Source organism: Balaenoptera physalus (assembly GCF_965194825.1).
Source record: "Balaenoptera physalus genome assembly, chromosome: Y".
NCBI lineage: Eukaryota > Metazoa > Chordata > Mammalia > Artiodactyla > Balaenopteridae > Balaenoptera > Balaenoptera physalus.
In genome coordinates this window covers 10,311,248-10,329,628 of record NC_138904.1, presented here as the reverse complement: position 1 = coordinate 10,329,628, position 18,381 = coordinate 10,311,248, and the positions used below count along the sequence as shown (strand labels likewise).

The 18,381-nt window shown below is 44.1% G+C and overlaps 1 pseudogene across 1 annotated transcript; it reads left to right on the top strand.

The window, feature by feature from the left end:
• Nucleotides 1-465: 465 nt before the first annotated feature.
• Nucleotides 466-9,539, top strand: LOC309653344 (transcription elongation factor A N-terminal and central domain-containing protein pseudogene; annotated as a pseudogene). The gene is made up of 3 exons (XR_014268797.1): nt 466-1,953; nt 2,088-2,213; nt 8,473-9,539. The product of XR_014268797.1 is annotated as a transcription elongation factor A N-terminal and central domain-containing protein pseudogene (transcript).
• The last annotated feature ends 8,842 nt before the right edge of the window (nt 9,540-18,381 follow it).

Sequence of the window (18,381 nt, the reverse complement as noted above, 5' to 3'; positions counted from 1 at the left end):
CCTAGCACGCATGCGCTGGGTCCCGGGCAGTGTTCTCCAGCCTGCGGGCTTGGATTGGTTGAGCTTTCGTGGTCCCGCCCCAGGACCGGAAGTTCTATCTGGATGCCGCGGTCTCCTGGGCTTAGCTTGTGTTTCTCAGTGAGCTATTATCTGTGTTCGCCGGCGTCTCTGTCACTGCATTCGGGCGAGTCCTTGTTCCCAGTGGAAGCCCACCTCTGCTTGGGGAGGTTCTCGGTGTGCCCAGGGCCGGTAGACCGGAACGTGCCCTCGCCCTCACCTCTCCTCTAGCCGAGATCTCCCGGGTGGGCCGCTCTCTCGGGGCCGCCACTGCCTGTGTGCTGGGTGCCAGGCTGTCACCCTTGGACGGCTTGCAGCAGGCTTTGCTTGTCGCTCCACCCCACCCACTGGTACCCGAACCCGGGCCGGAGTGGACCCTTGTGCAGGTCCCTTCCCCTCGCTGCACCTTTGCTAGCGGTCGTCATAAGGCGAAAGGGCCCTAGAGCAGTACTGCGTGACTTCAGAAACTGCGACGCCCCTACCAACATTTGGCATCATTTCTCTCCACAGAGGAAGGGGCTCCCTGTGTAGCCGGAGAGATGTATGTGGGTTACGGCTAGAAATTTAAAATTTCTCTTTAGATCTTAGATCTAAAGATCTAAACAGATCTAGGTTATTGCTCATCCGTTACCAGCTTTTGGAAATTTCTCTTTGATCTTTCATGAGGTTTTAGGGCGGATGTGTGCACTTTGTCCATATATCCATAATGCCAGTTAATATTTACAAGGTTTTGTATGCATTCAGTCAACAGATATTTAGGGCCTACTGTTGGTGGCACTGTATAAACTGTTTTTAATATGTATTCAGAAGCTAAGGGTATAGGTGTGTATCTCAGCATTATCTGTACTAGCATATGCTCTAGAACTGTGTTGTCCAGTATGGTAGCCGCTAGCTACATAAGGCTGTTGAGTACCTGAAATGTGCCTAGTCCGAATTGAAATGTGCATTAAGTGTAAAACAGCGAATTTTGGAGAATTAGTATGAAGAAGACAATGTAAACTATCCCAGTTTTTTTATATCCATCAACGTGTTGGAACAGCAATATTTGGGATACACTGGGTTAAATAAAATGTGTTATTAATTTCACCTGTGTATGTTTTTTTTACGTGGCCACTAGAAATTTTACACTGTATCTTTGGCTTGCATTATATTGCTTTTGGACAGCACTGCCCTAGAAAGGGGTCAGCAGACTATGGTCTGCAGCCAAATCCAGCCTTCCTGTCTTTGAAAAAGAGATCTGTGGGAGCAAAGCCATATCCATTCATTTCTGTATTGTCTGTGGCTGCTTTTCCTGCTCCAAAAACAGCAGAGTTGAGTAGTCCGTACAGAGGCTGCGTGGCCTGCAGAGGCCAAAGTATTTACTATCTGGCCTTTTATAGAAAAAGTTTGCCGACACCCTGCTCTAGAACAATGCCCGGTATGGTAGATATAAGTAAACCTTTTCATTGTAGCCCTGTGTAATTGTCAGTTAGGCTTAGTGTGTGTGACATAGTTCTAAGGACTTTATAAGGGCTCTCTCATTTAATTCTCATATTAATCCTAGGATGTTGGATTCCCCTCCCCCCCCCCCAACAAACTTGACACCCCCTACTTCTGGCAACGGTACCTTCTAGACCCTCCTTATCCCCAAATGGCTTGACTCCTGGAGCCCACCTGATTAGCCCACAGGAGGCACCATGCTTCTTTTTTCTTTTTTTTGAACTAGAATATTTTAAAATGATTTTCTGAACTAGAATTGGGGTGAGGTTGGGCTCCTGTGGAAGAAGCCGAGGGGCACTGGGCTTAGACGCAAGTGGGTACAAGCAAGCTGGTCCGTGGTGAAAAGGATGACGCTCACAAGCAGAGAGGAGAAAGTATTTGTTGAGTCGTAGGAAGCCCTGGCCAGGTGTTTGCCAGGTGTGTATCGGTGAATGAAACAGACGTTGTTTTTCTGTGGTCTTGTAGGGAAGGCAGACAATACAAAATTTTTTTTAGTGTGATATGCACCATGAAAAAACAACCAGTGTGCAAATATTTGATGTTCTTAATAGGTTTCCTCATCTGTAAGATGGAGCTAAGCGCTATACCTGTGTCGCGGTTTTTGTGAGGATGGAGATGGCGTGAGTGTGTACGGCACACAGAGTTGCTCGATGTGCACTGTCTTCTGCTGTTAGAAGGTAAGTGTGGGAATGACTGTTCGGGACTGGCTGCATCATGGCACTTAGGACATTGCAGTCACCGGTTGTGGTTTGTAGAGAAGGTTCTCAGGTGAGTTGTGCACAGCCAGCGTTTTTAATATTTCCTAATTTAATGAGGCTCCTGTAGCAAAATGCGAAGTCAGAGAGATTGTGTATGTTCAGTGTGGGAGCAGGACGGGAGCTGTCTTCGGGCTGATGGCAGCAGAGCTGGGTTGGTCTTGCTGCGGGAGGGGGGTTGTGCCTGTGTGTACAGGGCAGTGGTGGCAGCTCTGGTTTAGCTCACAGTCACCCGGAGAGCTGCAAAATACCAGGCCTGCCTGCAGAGATTTGAATTCATTCTGTCTGGGGTGAGGCCCTGGCACTGTTTTTGCTTTTGCTGTTTAATTTCTCCAGATGATTCAGCTTGGCAGTCAGGAGTGAGACCCACTCTTGGTGAGAGACAGGCAGGCTCAGGGAGCCAGTGGGGCAAAGGCATCGAGCTGGGAGGTGGAGGTAGGCAGTGTCTGTCAGCGATTCAGCGCGATCACAGTGGAAGCTGGAACGGGGTTTTTCATTACCTGGCCAGGGACCTTGGGCTCCATCCTGAGAGCAGAGGGGAGCCTCTGAAGGGCTTTAAGCAGGCAAATGGGGGACTCTCTTGCTGAGATCTGTACTGGAGGATGATTCCTCTAACAAAATGTCGTGAATCAGAGTGAAAGCAGAGAAGAAGTAATTGGAGCCGGCCAGATGGTGGGAAGCCCAGGTTTGGTTTCTGTATTCCTCCTACGTGTGTCCCTTAGTAGCGGTGTCTGTCCTTGTAATTGGCCAGCTTCTTGTCTGTATCCCTTCCGCTGGGTTGTCAGCTCCTTCAAGGCAGAGAGTAGCTCATTAGGCTCAGCACTTATCGTGTATGAGATACATAATAGATATTTATTGAATGAACTGTGTAGAACTCTAAACTGGACACACAGCCTACTTTTTCTTTTTGTGGCAGATCTCACAATTTTATATTCCAGGTGCTTCCACACTGTAGCCTCCTAGGGCAATAAATTGCTTTATATCCACGTGACTGTCCCACAGGGAGAATAGAAAGCTGGACAGCATTTAAATGCTGTTAAAAATATGGAGGAGAATGGGAAACAGTATGGTGGTTCCTCAAAAAATTAAAAATAGAATGACCATATTGATCCAGCAATCCCACTTTTGGGTATATACCCAAAAGAATTGAAAGTAGGGTCTCAAAGAGATATTTGTACATTCATGTTCATAGCAACATTATTCACAAAAGGTAGAAGCAGTCTAAGTGTCCATCAGTGGACGGATGGATAAACAAAATGTGCTCTGTCCATACAATGGAATATTATTCAGCCTTGAAAAGGAAGGAAATTCTGACACCTGCTCCAACATGGATGACCCTTGAGGACATTATGCTATGTGAAATAAGCCCAACACAAAAAGGCAAATACTGTATGATTCCACTTATATAAGGCATCTAAAGTAGTTAGATTCATAGAGACAGACAGTAGAATGGTGGTTGCCAGGGGCTGCAGTGGAGAAAGAAATGGAGAGTTGTTTAATGGGTGCAAAGTTTGTTTTGCAAGACGACTAGCATTCTGAAAGTTAGTTGCACAACAATGTGAATGTACTTAATGAACCGTCCATGTAAAAATGGTTAAGATGGTAAATTATATGGTATGTGTATTTTACCACAATTCAAAACAAAAAAATATGGAGGAACAGTAAATAAAAGGACATATGAAGGGGCTTCCCTGGTGGCGCAGTGGTTAAGAATCCGCCTGCCAATGCAGGGGACATGGGTTTGAGTCCTGGTCCGGGAAGATCCCACAGGCTGCGGAGTAAACCCATGCGCCACAACTACTGAGCCTGCACTCTAGAGCCCACGAGCCACAACTACTGTAGCCCGTGTGCCTAGAGCCCATGCTCCGCAACAAGAGAAGCCACGGCAATGAGAAGCCTGTGCACTGCAACGAAGAGTAGCCCCCGCTCGCCGCAACTAGAGAAAGCCCATGCGCAGCAACGAAGACCCTACACGGCCAAAAATAAATAAATAAATTTATTTTTTTTAAAAAAAGGACATATGAAATGCAGAGCAGAGTGCTTATATATGAATCCATTAACTTCTGTAAATTTCGATGAGTAAAGGAAAAGTTTTACTGTTAAGACAAACAGTGCTCCCATCACCCTGAAGCCCTGAAGCCACAATTAAATTCCCCTTCAGAATCTCCTTGAAGCTCTGACCCTTCATTGAGAAATTCGACCCGAGTTAAATATTGCCTGACCTTGTTGTGGGCACTCTAGACTGGTCTCTTATTAACTACCTTGCTGACATCCAGCCAACTTCAATATTGCTTGCTTTCTTTGGTAGTGATGCATATAGAATGAGTATAGATGCGGGTAGGATGAATACTTGTTAGGAAACTTTCCCACAGCTGGGGGGGGGGCGCTCAAGTTTATTGAGCTGCTTGAGACCTTATGATTGTGACACCCCTGCTTGACTTCTTCCAGATCCCAAGATCTCAGGCAGACAATGCTGAGAGCAATATTCAGCAATCGAGGATGTGTATTTTTAATTTTTCTCTGCTGTCTTGCCTGTTCTTTGTTTACTGAGCCTTTGAATCTTAGGAAGACCTCTTTTACTGTTTTCAGTCTTTTTTTTTTAATAACTATATTTATTTATTTATTTATTTTTGGCTGTGTTGGGTCTTCGTTTCTGTGCGAGGGCTTTCTCTAGTTGTGGCGAGCGGGGGCCACTCTTCATCGTGATGTGTGGGCCTTTCACTGTCGTGGCCTCTCTTGTTGCAGGGCACAGGCTCCAGACGCACAGGCTCAGTAGTTGTGGCTGACAGGCCTAGTTGCTCCACGGCATGTGGGATCTTCCCAGACCAGGGCTCGAACCCGTGTCCCCTGCATTGGCAGGCAGATTCTCAACCACTGCGCCAGCAGGGAAGCCCCTTCAGTCTTTAAAAGTGGAATTCAATGAAGTAATGCCATTTGCAGCACCATGGATGGACCTAGAGATTATCATACTAAATGAAGTAAGTCAGACAAAGACAAACACCGTATGATGTCACTTATATGTGGAATCTAAAATATGACACAAATGAACATATCTACAAAACAGAAACAGACTCACATAGAGAACACACTTGTGGTTGCCATGGGGCAGGGGCAATTGGGGAGGGGTGAATTGGGAGTTTGGGGTTAGCAGATGCAAACTATTATATATAGAATGGATAAACAACAGGGTCCTACTGTAGAGCACAGGGAACTATATTCAATATCCCATGATAAACCATAATGGAAAAGAATATGAAAAAGAATATATATGTATAGCCGAATCACTTTGCTGTATAGCAGAAATTAACACAACATTGTAAATCAACTATACTTCAAGAAAATTTTTTTAAAAACTACATAAGTAAATGGGTAGGGCTATGTTCCAATAAAACTTTATTTATAAAAAAATAAATAAATCAATAAATCTTCATTCTGATCATTCAAAAAAAGAAAGTGGAATTCAAAAAGGAAAAACAATGATCTTGAAGTACCAATTCTCGATAATTAGAAAATGCCACTTAAGATCCAGAATCAATGGCCCATTGAGTTATTGCTAACTGACTTTAAAAAAGAAATAGAGAAAAAAAAGACTGCCCAGGTGGTAAAAATGCAAGACCCAGAATCTTGGTCATCTGAGCTGTGCAGTGGGGAAAACCATTAGGAACCTCAGAGGTGTAGTCATGGGTACTTAACTGTTCATATTTGGGGATAGAGTTTGAGGGGAGATGGAACTGTTTTCGATGCAGCACTGGACTTCTGAAGAAATCGTGAGAGCTGATCTGAATGCAGAGCCACAGGTGAGGTGAGGTGGCTCCTTTGTGGTGTCCTGATTTCAGAGAGTGGTAGAAGTGGAATGATCCATTTACCATGACATTTTCCAGCGGACAAATATCTTAAATATATAGGGTTTATCATGAAATTGTATTAGACTAATAACTTCTCTGATTAGGAAAACAATACATACACATTAGAGGAAATTCAGAAAAGAGTAAAAGAACAAACAAAAATCACTTAAAATCTTGCCTTTCAGAAAATGCCTCTGTCTGAAATTTTTTGTATCTATTTTTGGCCTTTTCTCGTCACATGTGATTTTTAAATAAAATTTGGATCAGACTCTAGATGTTGTTTTTCTTTTTCTTTTTATTTATTTTTAATTAAAAAAAAATTTTTTTTTTTTTGGCTGCCCCACCTGGCTTGTGGGATCTCAGTTCCCTGACCAGGGATTGAACCTGGGCCCTCAGCAGTGAGAGCACAGAGTCCTAATGACTGGATTGCCAGGGAATTCCCTAGATGCTGTTTTTTCATTTTTATTATTAAAAAAAAATTTTTTTTTTACCACGCAGCATGCGGGATCCTAGTTCCCTGACCAGGGATCAAACCCGTGCTCCCTGCAGTGGAAGCACGGAGTCCCAACTGCTGGACCACCAAGGAAGTCTCTAGAGGCTGGTTGTAAATAACAGGTTTGTTCAGATACAGTTTACGTACTGTGCGGTTCACCTGCCTGAAGTGTACAATTCAGTGGTCTTTAGCGTAGTCACGGCTGTGCACCCATCACCACAGTCCACTTGAGAGAAGATTTTGCACCTCCCCCAAGAAAAACCCTGCACCCGTTAGTAGCCACTCACTCTTCATTCCACCCCACTGGTTCCCCCCTTCCTTCCATCCCAGCCCTACCACTAATTTACTTTCTGTCTCTATAGATTGGCCTATTCCAGACATTTCATGTAAATGAAATCATACAGTATGTGGTCTTCTGTGTCTTTAATTTAACATAGAGCTTTGAAGGCTCATCCATGTTGTAGTCTGTATCAGAGTTTCCTTTTATTGACAAATAACATCCCATTGTATGGATATACTATGTTTTGTTTATCCATTCCTCAGTTGATAGACATTTGAGTGGTTTCCACTTTTTGTCTGTACGAACAGTGCTGCTGTGAACATTTGTGTGCAAGTCTAACCATTTGGGACCTCATAGTTTCTTCTAAGTTTGCAGGAAGTTCTTACAAAAACAGCTTCCACATCTCTTATTTCCTTAAAGTAAATTTATAAAAGTAGAATTGCTGACTGCAAGGACCTTACATTTTACAGCCCTTGTCAGATGGTGTCTAGGAAGACTGCATTAACTCTCTCCGTAATCACTTCAGCGTTGTTAGCCTATGTGTGATCGGTGATCGTTTATTTAATATCACGTGCTATAAAATGAGAGTCCATGGAGTGTTGAAAAGACGGTATCCCTGCCATCAAGATGCTTATGTTCATGTTTAGACCAGATGGGCAGATACAGATCGAAGGGTATTTGGTAGGCAAGGTTATGTGCATTATGTGGAGAGAAAAAGAGACTGGTTAGATAAAGTGAACATTCGCCTGCCCAGGATGAGATTCACACAGACATAGCGATTAAGCAACTTTTTACACCTAAAAGTTAAAAAAAAAAAGAAGAAAAAAGTTAATGGAACCAAACTCTGGCCTAGGGACCTCTTAGTCCAAAGTCATAAATCCTCTGGACTACAGAGTTGGAACCTTGACCCCATTGTTCAGGAGAGTCAGATGTCAGCACAGTGTGGCCTGTTGACTTTGCGGCCCATCTGACCTTGATCCAGCTGCCTCCCAACCTGTGCCACTTCATCGTTTCTTTAGATTCCTTGGGACTTCTAAACAGCATCCACTTTTGGCCCTGTTTCTCATGCTTTTATATTCAGAAAAGTACTACTTCAAGACTGTAACATCAGCAAGCAGTTCAGTGAAATAGCTGAACATGGGGGAGAATAGTCCAGCCTCCTCAGCCTTCCCCCATTGACGCTGACACTGGCATGTTTTCATCCCCAACATAACCACCAAATTCCACAAAAAGCAGTTGACTAATCTTGATTTGGAAAGATCATTCATTTGTAAAATTAGAGGTGGGAAAGTTACAGCGGATCTTTCAGCATGCTTCTTTTAAGCAACTGTTAATGCAGAAGCTATTTACAGGGCTATATATATTTTTTTAACTACTGAGAATCAAACTTTTGAGGCTAAACCATACTACATGGCAGATTGCATTTTCTAATCCATTGCACCCATTTTTATTACAAACTCTTTCTCTGCATAGGTAACCGGCACAGAGTGCTGTGCTCCTATCAGGAAGCTGCGCCTGGCAAACGCAAGTTTGAGAAAATGGAAACCTCTTTTTTCTTTGCAGCCGTAACAAGATGTCTGACAAGAAGCAGATAGCTGCCAGAGCTTCCCTTATTGAGCAACTGATGTCTAAAAGGAATTTTGAGGATCTGGGCAACCACCTCACTGAGCTAGAAACTCTGCGTGTGACTCCGGAGCCTCTCCAGGAGACAGGTGTGGTCAGGGCTGTGTACAGAGTCCTCAAAAACTGCCCCATGGCGGCTTTGAAAAAGAAGCCAAGTGTTTGCTGTCAGAATGGAAAGCTCTGTATAAGGATGCTCGCTGCAAGCCCCGGGGCAGCCTAATCTATTTCCTCCAGGTGGAAATAAAGAAGAAAATCAAGGACTTTCTCCTGACCCAAATCAGGATGAGATACGGGGAAGCTCCCGCTGTCATTCTCTGCACGCATCCCAAGATGTTGCAGGAGCTGTTGAAAGGATCGTGCCAGAAAATAGCCCTGGTGGAGCGGAGCGTAAGGCAGCGCATCTCAGGGCCGGTGACCCTCAATCCCCCGACGAGAGAGCGAGTGAGCAGGCAGATCCTGCAGCGCCCGTGAGAGCCAGATGCACAGAGCTGCTGTATGAAGCTCTAACTAGTCCTTCCACAGAGCAGCCCAGAGCCGATCTGTGGCACAACTTTGCACGAGAAATTGAAGAGCACATTTTAACCCTTCACTCCAAGAACCTCAAAAAATATAAAACTTGCATCCGAAGCAAAGTTGCCAATCTGAAAACCCCCCACAAGTCTCACTTGCAGCAAAACTTGCTCTCTGGGACCATGTCTCCAAGGGAATTTGCCGAAATGACCGCCATGGAAATGGCCAGCCACGAACTGAAGCAGTTGAGAGCCTTCTATACGGAATCTGGCATACAGGAATATTACCTGCCCCAAGTGGTGGAGGGCACACCGACCAAGAGAATAAAGTGCTGATGCTGCGAGAAATTCAATTGCCAGGTCACCATCATCGCCAGAGGGACACTCTTCCTTCCAGATTGGGTGCAGAATTCAAACCCAGATGAAGAAATGATGACCTATGTAATCTGCAATCAATGTGGGGAGCAGTGGTACCATAGCAAGTGGGAGTGCTTGTAATTGTAATAAATGTTCTCTTAACAGATAACTGGAGTGATCCCTTTTATTCATACCACCCTTTTATGCTTGTTTTTTAAATCTTGTACACATTATTCTGTTTTTTTTTAAATTGAGGTATAGTTAATTTATATATATATATAAAATAACCTATAATGGAAACATATATGTATATTCTTTTTCAGATTCTTTTCCATTATAGGTTTTTTACAAGATACTGAGTATAGTTTCCAGCGCTATACAATAGGTCCTTGTTGTTTATCTATTTTATATATAGTAGTGTGTTAGATACACTATTCTCAAAACTATCCTACAAAGAAGGAAAGAAGGTTGTTTGCTGAAGCTCACACCACTGTCACTAAAAGTTGATAGTTTGGGGAGCGGGTGGACGCCTGTTTGCATTGTGCTTAGTGGCTACTTAGTACTTTGCTGTACCCTGAGTATGCTTGGGAACAGCTTAGCATAACCTAGGAGCCCGTTAGAAATGCAGACTCTCCGGCCCCATACTGCTGAATCTGCATCTGCATTTTGGCAGGTTCCCCAGGTGATCCTGTTCAAGGTCATTAGAGAAGTGCTGCTTCTTCAGTAGACCTGTAGTTCCCAGCACTGGCTGCATATTAGCAGGATCTGGGGAGCTTTGAAAACCTACAGAGCTGAGGACCCACCCGGGGACAACTACATCTGGATCTGTGAGATGCAGCCCAGGCATCAACATTTTGGTTTTAATTCCTCAAGTTATTTTAAGATGCGGAGTTGAGAATTACTCATCCATAGAATCTCACTTGATACTTTTGTCACCTTTAAGAAAAGAAAGTTATTCTATACACTTAACAGTTGAGGAAACATCCACAGAGGTGCCAAGACTGGCCCCAGTGACACACAATAAATAGTCAAACTTCAACTGCTGCCGGATTTTCTTCCTTCCATTTCCCTGTCCGAGACCACTTCAGTATTGACTTCTAAGAAATAACAAACAAGAGCTTTGTTATTGTCCCCTCTCTTTTCTCTTCTCACTTTACATGTCTCCCTTGAACCATGATACAGTCCTGGAGATGTGGAACTAAATGAATCGTGTCTTCAAGGGCTAACATTGCGGAACAAGAGCTTTGTTATCGTACACTCTCTTTTCTCTTGTCACATTACAGGTCTCCCGTGGAGTCTGATACAGTCCTGGAGATGTGGAACTAAGTGAATCGTGTCTTCAGGCGCTAACATTGGGGAGCAAGAGCTTTGTTATCTTCCGCTCTCTTTTCTCTTCTCACTTTACAGGTCTCCCGTACAACCTGATACAGTCCTGGAGATGTGGAACTAAATGAATAGTGTCTTCAAGCGCTCACATTGGGGAACAAGAGCTTTGTTATCTTCTGCTCTCTTTTCTCTTCTCACTTTACAGGTCTCCCGTGGACCCTGATACAGTACTGGAGATGTGGAACTAATGAATCGTATCTTCAGGCGCTAACATTCGGGAACAAGAGCTTTGTTATCTTCCGCTCTCTTTTCTCTTCTCACTTTACAGGTCTCCCGTGGACCTTGATACAGTCCTGGAGATGTGGAAGTAAGTGAATCGTGTCTTCAAGGGCTAACATTGGAGAACAAGAGCTTTGTTATCGTCCCCTCTCTTTTCTCTTGTCTCATTATAGGTCTCCCATGGACCCTGATACAGTCCTGGAGATGTGGAACTAAGTGAATCCTGTCTTCAAATGCTAACATTGGGGAACAAGAGCTTTGTTATCTTCCGCTTTTTTTTCTCTTCTCACTTTACAGGTCTCCCGTGTACCCTGATACAGTCCTCGAGATGTGGAACTAAATGAATAGTGTCTTCAAGCGCTAACATTGGGGAACAAGAGCTTTGTTATCTTCTGCTCTCTTTCCTCTTCTCACTTTACAGGTCTCCCGTGAACCCTGATACAGTCCTGGAGATGAGGAACTAAATGAATAGTGTCTTCAAGCTCTAACATTGGGGAAAAAGAGCTTTGTTATCTTCCGCTCTCTTTTCTCCTCTCACTTTACAGGTCTCCCGTGGACCCTGATACAGTCCTGGAGATGTGGAACTAAGTAAATCGTGTCTTGAAGCGCTAACATTGGCAAACAAGAGCTTTGTTATCTTCCGCTCTCTTTCCCATCTCACTTTACAGGTCTCCCGTGGACCCTGATACAGTCCTGCATAAGTGGAACTAAGTGAATCGTGTCTTAAAGGGCTAACATTGGGGAACAAGAGCTTTGTTATCGTCCTCTCTCTTTTCTCTTCTCACATTACAGGTCTCCGTGGACTCTGATACAGTCCTGGAGATGTGGAACAAAGTGAATCGTATCTTGAAGCGCTAACATTCGGGAACAAGAGCTTTGTTATCTTCCGCTCTCTTTTCTCTTCTCACTTTACAGGTCTCCCGTGGAACCTGATACAGTCCTGGAGATATGGAACTAAATGAATCGTGTATTCAAGCGCTAAAACTGGGGAACAAGAGGTTTGTTATCGTACCCTCTCTTTTCTCTTTTCACATTACAGATCTCCGGTGGACCGTGATACAGTACTGGATATGTGGAACTAAGTGAATCGTGTCTTCAAGCTCTAAAATTGGGGAACAAGAGCTTTGTTTTCATCCACTCTCTTTTCTCTTCTCACATTACAGGTCTCCCGTGGACCCTGATACAGTCCTGGAGATGTGGAACTAAGTGAATCGGGTCTTCAAGCGCTAACATTGGGGAACAAGAGCTTTGTTATCTCTGCTCTCTTTTCTCTTCTCACTTTACAGGTCTCTCGTGGACCCTGATACATTCCTGGAGATGTGGAACTAAATGAATCGTGTCTTCAAGTGATAACATTGGGGACAAGAGCGTTGTTATCTTCTGCTCTCTTTTCTCTTCTCATTTTACAGGTCTCCCGTGGACCTTGATACAGTCCAGGAGATGTGGAAGTAAGTGAATCGTGTCTTCAAGGGCTAACATTGGGGAACAAGAGCTTTGTTATCGTCCCTTCTGTTTTCTCTTCTCACATTACAGGTCTCCCGGGGACCCTGATACAGTCCTGGAGATGTGGAACTAAGTGAATCGTATCTTCAAGCGCTAACATTGGGGAACAAGAGCTTTGTTATCTTCTGCTCTCTTTTCTCTTCTCACTTTACATGTCTCCCGTGCACCCTAATACAGGCCTGGAGATGTAGAACTAAATGAATCGTGTCTTCAAGCGGTAACATTGGGGAACAAGAGCTTTGTTATTGTACCCTCTCTTTTCTGTTCTCACAATACAGATCTCCCGTGGACCGTGATACAGTCCTGTAGATATGGAACTAAATGAATAGCGCCTTCAAGCACTAACATTGGGGAACAAGAGCTTTGTTATCGTCCCCTCTCTTTTCTCTTCTAACATTACAGGTCTCCCGTGAACCCTGCTATAGTCCTGGATATGTGGAACGAAGTGAATCGTGTCTTCAAGCGCTAACATTGGGGAACAAGAGCTTTGTTATCTTCCACTCTCTTTTCTCTTCTCACATTACAGGTCTCCCGTGGACCTTGATACAGTCCTGGAGATGTGGAAGTAAATGAATCGTGTCTTCAAGCGATAACATGGGGGAACAAGAGCTTTGTTATCTTCCGCTCTCTTTTCTCTTCTCATTTTACAGGTCTCCTGTACACCCTGATACAGTCCTGGAGATGTGGAAATAAGTGAATCGTGTCTTCAGGCGCTAACATTGTGGAACAAGAGCTTTGTTATCTTCCGCTCTCTTTTCTCTTCTCACATTACAGGTCTCCCGTGGACCCTGATACAGTCCTGGAGATGTGGAACTAAGTGAATCGGGTCTTCAAGCGCTCACATTGGGGAACAAGAGCTTTGTTATCTCTGCTCTCTTTTCTCTTCTCACTTTACAGGTCTCTCGTGGACCCTGATATATTCCTGGAGATGTGGAACTAAATGAATCGTGTCTTCAAGTGATAACATTGGGGACAAGAGCGTTGTTATCTTCTGCTCTCTTTTCTCTTCTCATTTTACAGGTCTCCCGTGGACCTTGATACAGTCCAGGAGATGTGGAAGTAAGTGAATCGTGTCTTCAAGGGCTAACATTGGGGAACAAGAGCTTTGTTATCGTCCCTTCTGTTTTCTCTTCTCACATTACAGGTCTCCCGGGGACCCTGATACAGTCCTGGAGATGTGGAACTAAGTGAATCGTATCTTCAAGCGCTAACATTGGGGAACAAGAGCTTTGTTATCTTCTGCTCTCTTTTCTCTTCTCACTTTACATGTCTCCCGTGCACCCTAATACAGGCCTGGAGATGTAGAACTAAATGAATCGTGTCTTCAAGCGGTAACATTGGGGAACAAGAGCTTTGTTATTGTACCCTCTCTTTTCTCTTCTCACAATACAGATCTCCCGTGGACCGTGATACAGTCCTGTAGATATGGAACTAAATGAATAGCGCCTTCAAGCACTAACATTGGGGAACAAGAGCTTTGTTATCGTCCCCTCTCTTTTCTCTTCTAACATTACAGGTCTCCCGTGAACCCTGCTATAGTCCTGGATATGTGGAACGAAGTGAATCGTGTCTTCAAGCGCTAACATTGGGGAACAAGAGCTTTGTTATCTTCCACTCTCTTTTCTCTTCTCACATTACAGGTCTCCCGTGGACCTTGATACAGTCCTGGAGATGTGGAAGTAAATGAATCGTGTCTTCAAGCGATAACATGGGGGAACAAGAGCTTTGTTATCTTCCGCTCTCTTTTCTCTTCTCATTTTACAGGTCTCCTGTACACCCTGATACAGTCCTGGAGATGTGGAAATAAGTGAATCGTGTCTTCAGGCGCTAACATTGTGGAACAAGAGCTTTGTTATCTTCCGCTCTCTTTTCTCTTCTCACTTTACAGGTCTCCCGTACACCCTGATACAGTCCTGGAGATGTGGAACAAATGAATAGTGTCTTCAAACGCTCACATTGGGGAACAAGAGCTTTGTTATCTTCCGCTCTCTTTTCTCTTCTCACTTTACAGGTCTCCCGTGGACCCTGATACAGTTCTGGAGATGTGGAACTAATGAATCGTATCTTCAGGCGCTAATATTCAGGAACAAGAGCTTTGTTATCTTCTGCTCTCTTTTCTCTTCTCACTTTAGAGGTCTCTCGTGGATCCTGATACATTCCTGGAGATGTGGAACTAAATGAATCGTGTCTTCAAGTGATAACATTGGGGAACATGAGCTTTGTTATCTTCCGCTCTCTTTTCTCTTCTCAGTTTACAGGTCTCCCGTGGACCTTGATACAGTCCTGGAGATGTGGAAGTAAGTGAATCGTGTCTTCAAGGGCTAACATTGGAGAACAAGAGCTTTGTTATCGTCCCCTCTCTTTTCTCTTCTCATTTTACGGGTCTCCCGTGAACCCTGATACAGCCCTGGAGATGAGGAACTAAATGCAACGTGTCTTCAAGCGCTAATATTGGGGAACAAGAGCTTTTTTATCGTCCCCTGTCTTTTCTCTTGTCAAATTACAGGTCTCCCGTGGACCCTGATACACTACTGGAGATGTGGAACTAAATGAATAGTGCCTTCAACCACTAAAATTGGGGAACAAGGCCTTTGTTATCGTCCCCTCTCTTTTCTCTTCTCACATTACAGGTCTCCCATGGATCCTTATACAGTCCTGGAGATGTGGAACTAAGTGAATCGTGTCTTCAAGCGCTAACATTGGGGAACAAGAGCTTTGTTATCTCTGCTCTCTTTTGTCTTCTCACTTTACAGGTCTCCCATGGACCCTGATGGAGTCCTGCAGATGTGGATCTAAATGAATCGTGTCTTCAAGCGCTAACATTGGGGAACAAGAGCTTTGTTATTGTCCCTTCTCTTTTCTCTTCTCAAATTACAGGTCTCCCGTTGACCCTGATACAGTCCTGGAGATGTGGAACTGAGTAAATCGTGTGTTCAAGCGCTAACATTGGGAAACAAGAGCTTTGTTATCTTCCGCTCTCTTTTCCCATCTCATTTAACAGGTCTCCCGTGGACCCTGATACAGTCCTGGAGAAGTGGAACTAAATGAATCATGTCTTCAAGCGCTAACATTGGGGAACAAGAGCTTTGTTATCTTCTGCTCTCTTTTCTCTTCTCAATTTACAGGTCTGCTGTACACCCTGATACAGTCCTGGAGATGTGGAACTAAATGAATAGTGTCCTCAAGCGCTAACATTGGGGAACAAGAGCTTTGTTATCTTCTGCTCTCTTTCCTCTTCTCACTTTACAGGTCTCCCGTGCACCCTGATACAGTCCTGGAGATGTGGAACTATATGAATCGTGTCTACAAGCGCTAATATTGGAGAACAAGAGCTTTTTTATCTTACGGTCTCTTTTCTCATTTCACTTTACAGGTCTCCCGTGGACCCTGATACAGTCCTGGAGATGTGGAACTAAGTGAATCGTGTTTTCAAGGGCTAACATTGGGGAACAAGAGCTTTGTTATCGTACCCTCTCTTTTCTCTTATCACATTACAGGTCTCCTGTGGAGTCTGATACAGTCCTGGAGATGTGGAACTAAGTGAATCGTGTATTCAGGCGCTAACATTGGGGAACAATAGCTTTGTTATCTTCCGCTCTCTTTTCTCTTCTCACTCTACAGGTCTGCCGTACAACCTGATACAGTCCTGGAGATGAGGAACTAAATGAATAGTGTCTTCAAGCGCTCACATTGGGGAACAAGAGCTTTGTTATCTTCCGCTCTCTTTTCTCTTCTCACTTTACAGGTCTCCCGTGGACCCTGATACAGTACTGGAGATGTGGAACTAAAGAATCGTATCTTCAGACGCTAACATTCGGGAACAAGAGCTTTGTTATCTTCTGCTCTCTTTTCTCTTCTCAGTTTACAGGTCTCTCGTGGATCCTGATACATTCCTGGAGATGTGGAACTAAATGAATCGTGTCTTCAAGTGATAACATTCGGGAACAAGAGCTTTGTTATCTTCCGCTCTCTTTTCTCTTCTCACTTTACAGGTCTCCCGTGAACCTTGATACAGTCCTGGAGATGTGGAAGTAAGTGAATCGTGTCTTCAAGGGCTAACATTGGAGAACAAGAGCTTTGTTATCGTCCCCTCTCTTTTCTCTTGTCATATTAAAGGTCTCCCGTGGACCCTGATACAGTCCTGGAGATGTGGAACTAAGTGAATCCTGTCTTCAAGCGCTAACATTGGGGAACAAGAGCTTTGTTATATTCCGCTCTTTTTTCTCTTCACACTTTACAGGTCTCCCGTGTACCCTGATACAGGCCTGGAGATGTAGAACTAAATGAATCGTGTCTTCAAGCGGTAACATTGGGGAACAAGAGCTTTGTTATTGTACCCTCTCTTTTCTCTTCTCACAATACAGATCTCCCGTGGACCGTGATACAGTCCTGTAGATATGGAACTAAATGAATAGCGCCTTCAAGCACTAACATTGGGGAACAAGAGCTTTGTTATCTTCCGCTCTCTTTTCTCTTCTCACTTTACAGGTCTCCCGTGGACCCTGATACAGTACTGGAGATGTGGAACTAATGAATCGTATCTTCAGGCGCTAACATTCGGGAACAAGAGCTTTGTTATCTTCTGCTCTCTTTTCTCTTCTCACTTTAGAGGTCTCTCGTGGATCCTGATGCATTCCTGGAGATGTGGAACTAAATGAATCGTGACTTCAAGTGATAACATTGGGGAACATGAGCTTTGTTATCTTCTGCTCTCTTTTCTCTTCTCAGTTTACAGGTCTCCCGTGGACCTTGATACAGTCCTGGAGATGTGGAAGTAAGTGAATCGTGTCTTCAAGGGCTAACATTGGAGAACAAGAGCTTTGTTATCGTCCCCTCTCTTTTCTCTTCTCATTTTACGGGTCTCCCGTGAACCCTGATACAGCCCTGGAGATGAGGAACTAAATGCAACATGTCTTCAAGCGCTAATATTGGGGAACAAGAGCTTTGTTATCGTCCCCAGTCTTTTCTCATGTCAAATTACAGGTCTCCCGTGGACCCTGATACACTACTGGAGACGTGGAACTAAATGAATAGTGCCTTCAACCACTAAAATTGGCGAACAAGGCCTTTGTTATCGTCCCCTCTCTTTTCTCTTCTCACATTACAGGTCTCCCATGGATCCTTATACAGACCTGGAGATGTGGAACTAAGTGAATCGTGTCTACAAGCGCTAATATTGGAGAACAAGAGCTTTTTTATCTTACGGTCTCTTTTCTCATTTCACTTTACAGGTCTCTCGTGGACCCTGATACAGTCCTGGAGATGTGGAACTAAGTGAATCGTGTCTTCAAGGGCTAACATTGGGGAACAAGAGCTTTGTTATTGTACCCTCTCTTTTCTCTTATCACATTACAGGTCTCCCGTGGATTCTGATACAGTCCTGGAGATGTGGAACTAAGTGAATCGTGTACTCAGGCGCTAACATTGGGGAACAATAGCTTTGTTATCTTCCGCTCTCTTTTCTCTTCTCACTTTACAGGTCTGCCGTACAACCTGATACAGTCCTGGAGATGTGGATATAAATGAATAGTGTCTTCAAGCGCTCACATTGGGGAACAAGAGCTTTGTTATCTTCCGCTCTCTTTTCTCTTCTCACATTACAGGTCTCCCGTGGACCCTGCTACAGTCCTGGATATGTGGAACTAAGTGAATCGTGTCTTCAAGCGCTAACATTGGGGAACAAGAGCTTTGTTATCTTCCGCTCTCTTGTCTCTTCTCACTTTACAGGTCTCCCGTGGACCCTGATACAGTACTGGAGATGTGGAACTAATGAATCGTATGTTCAGGCGCTAACATTCTGGAACAAGATCTTTGTTATCTTCCGCTTTCTTTTCTCTTCTCAGTTTACAGGTCTCCCGTGGACCTTGAGACAGTC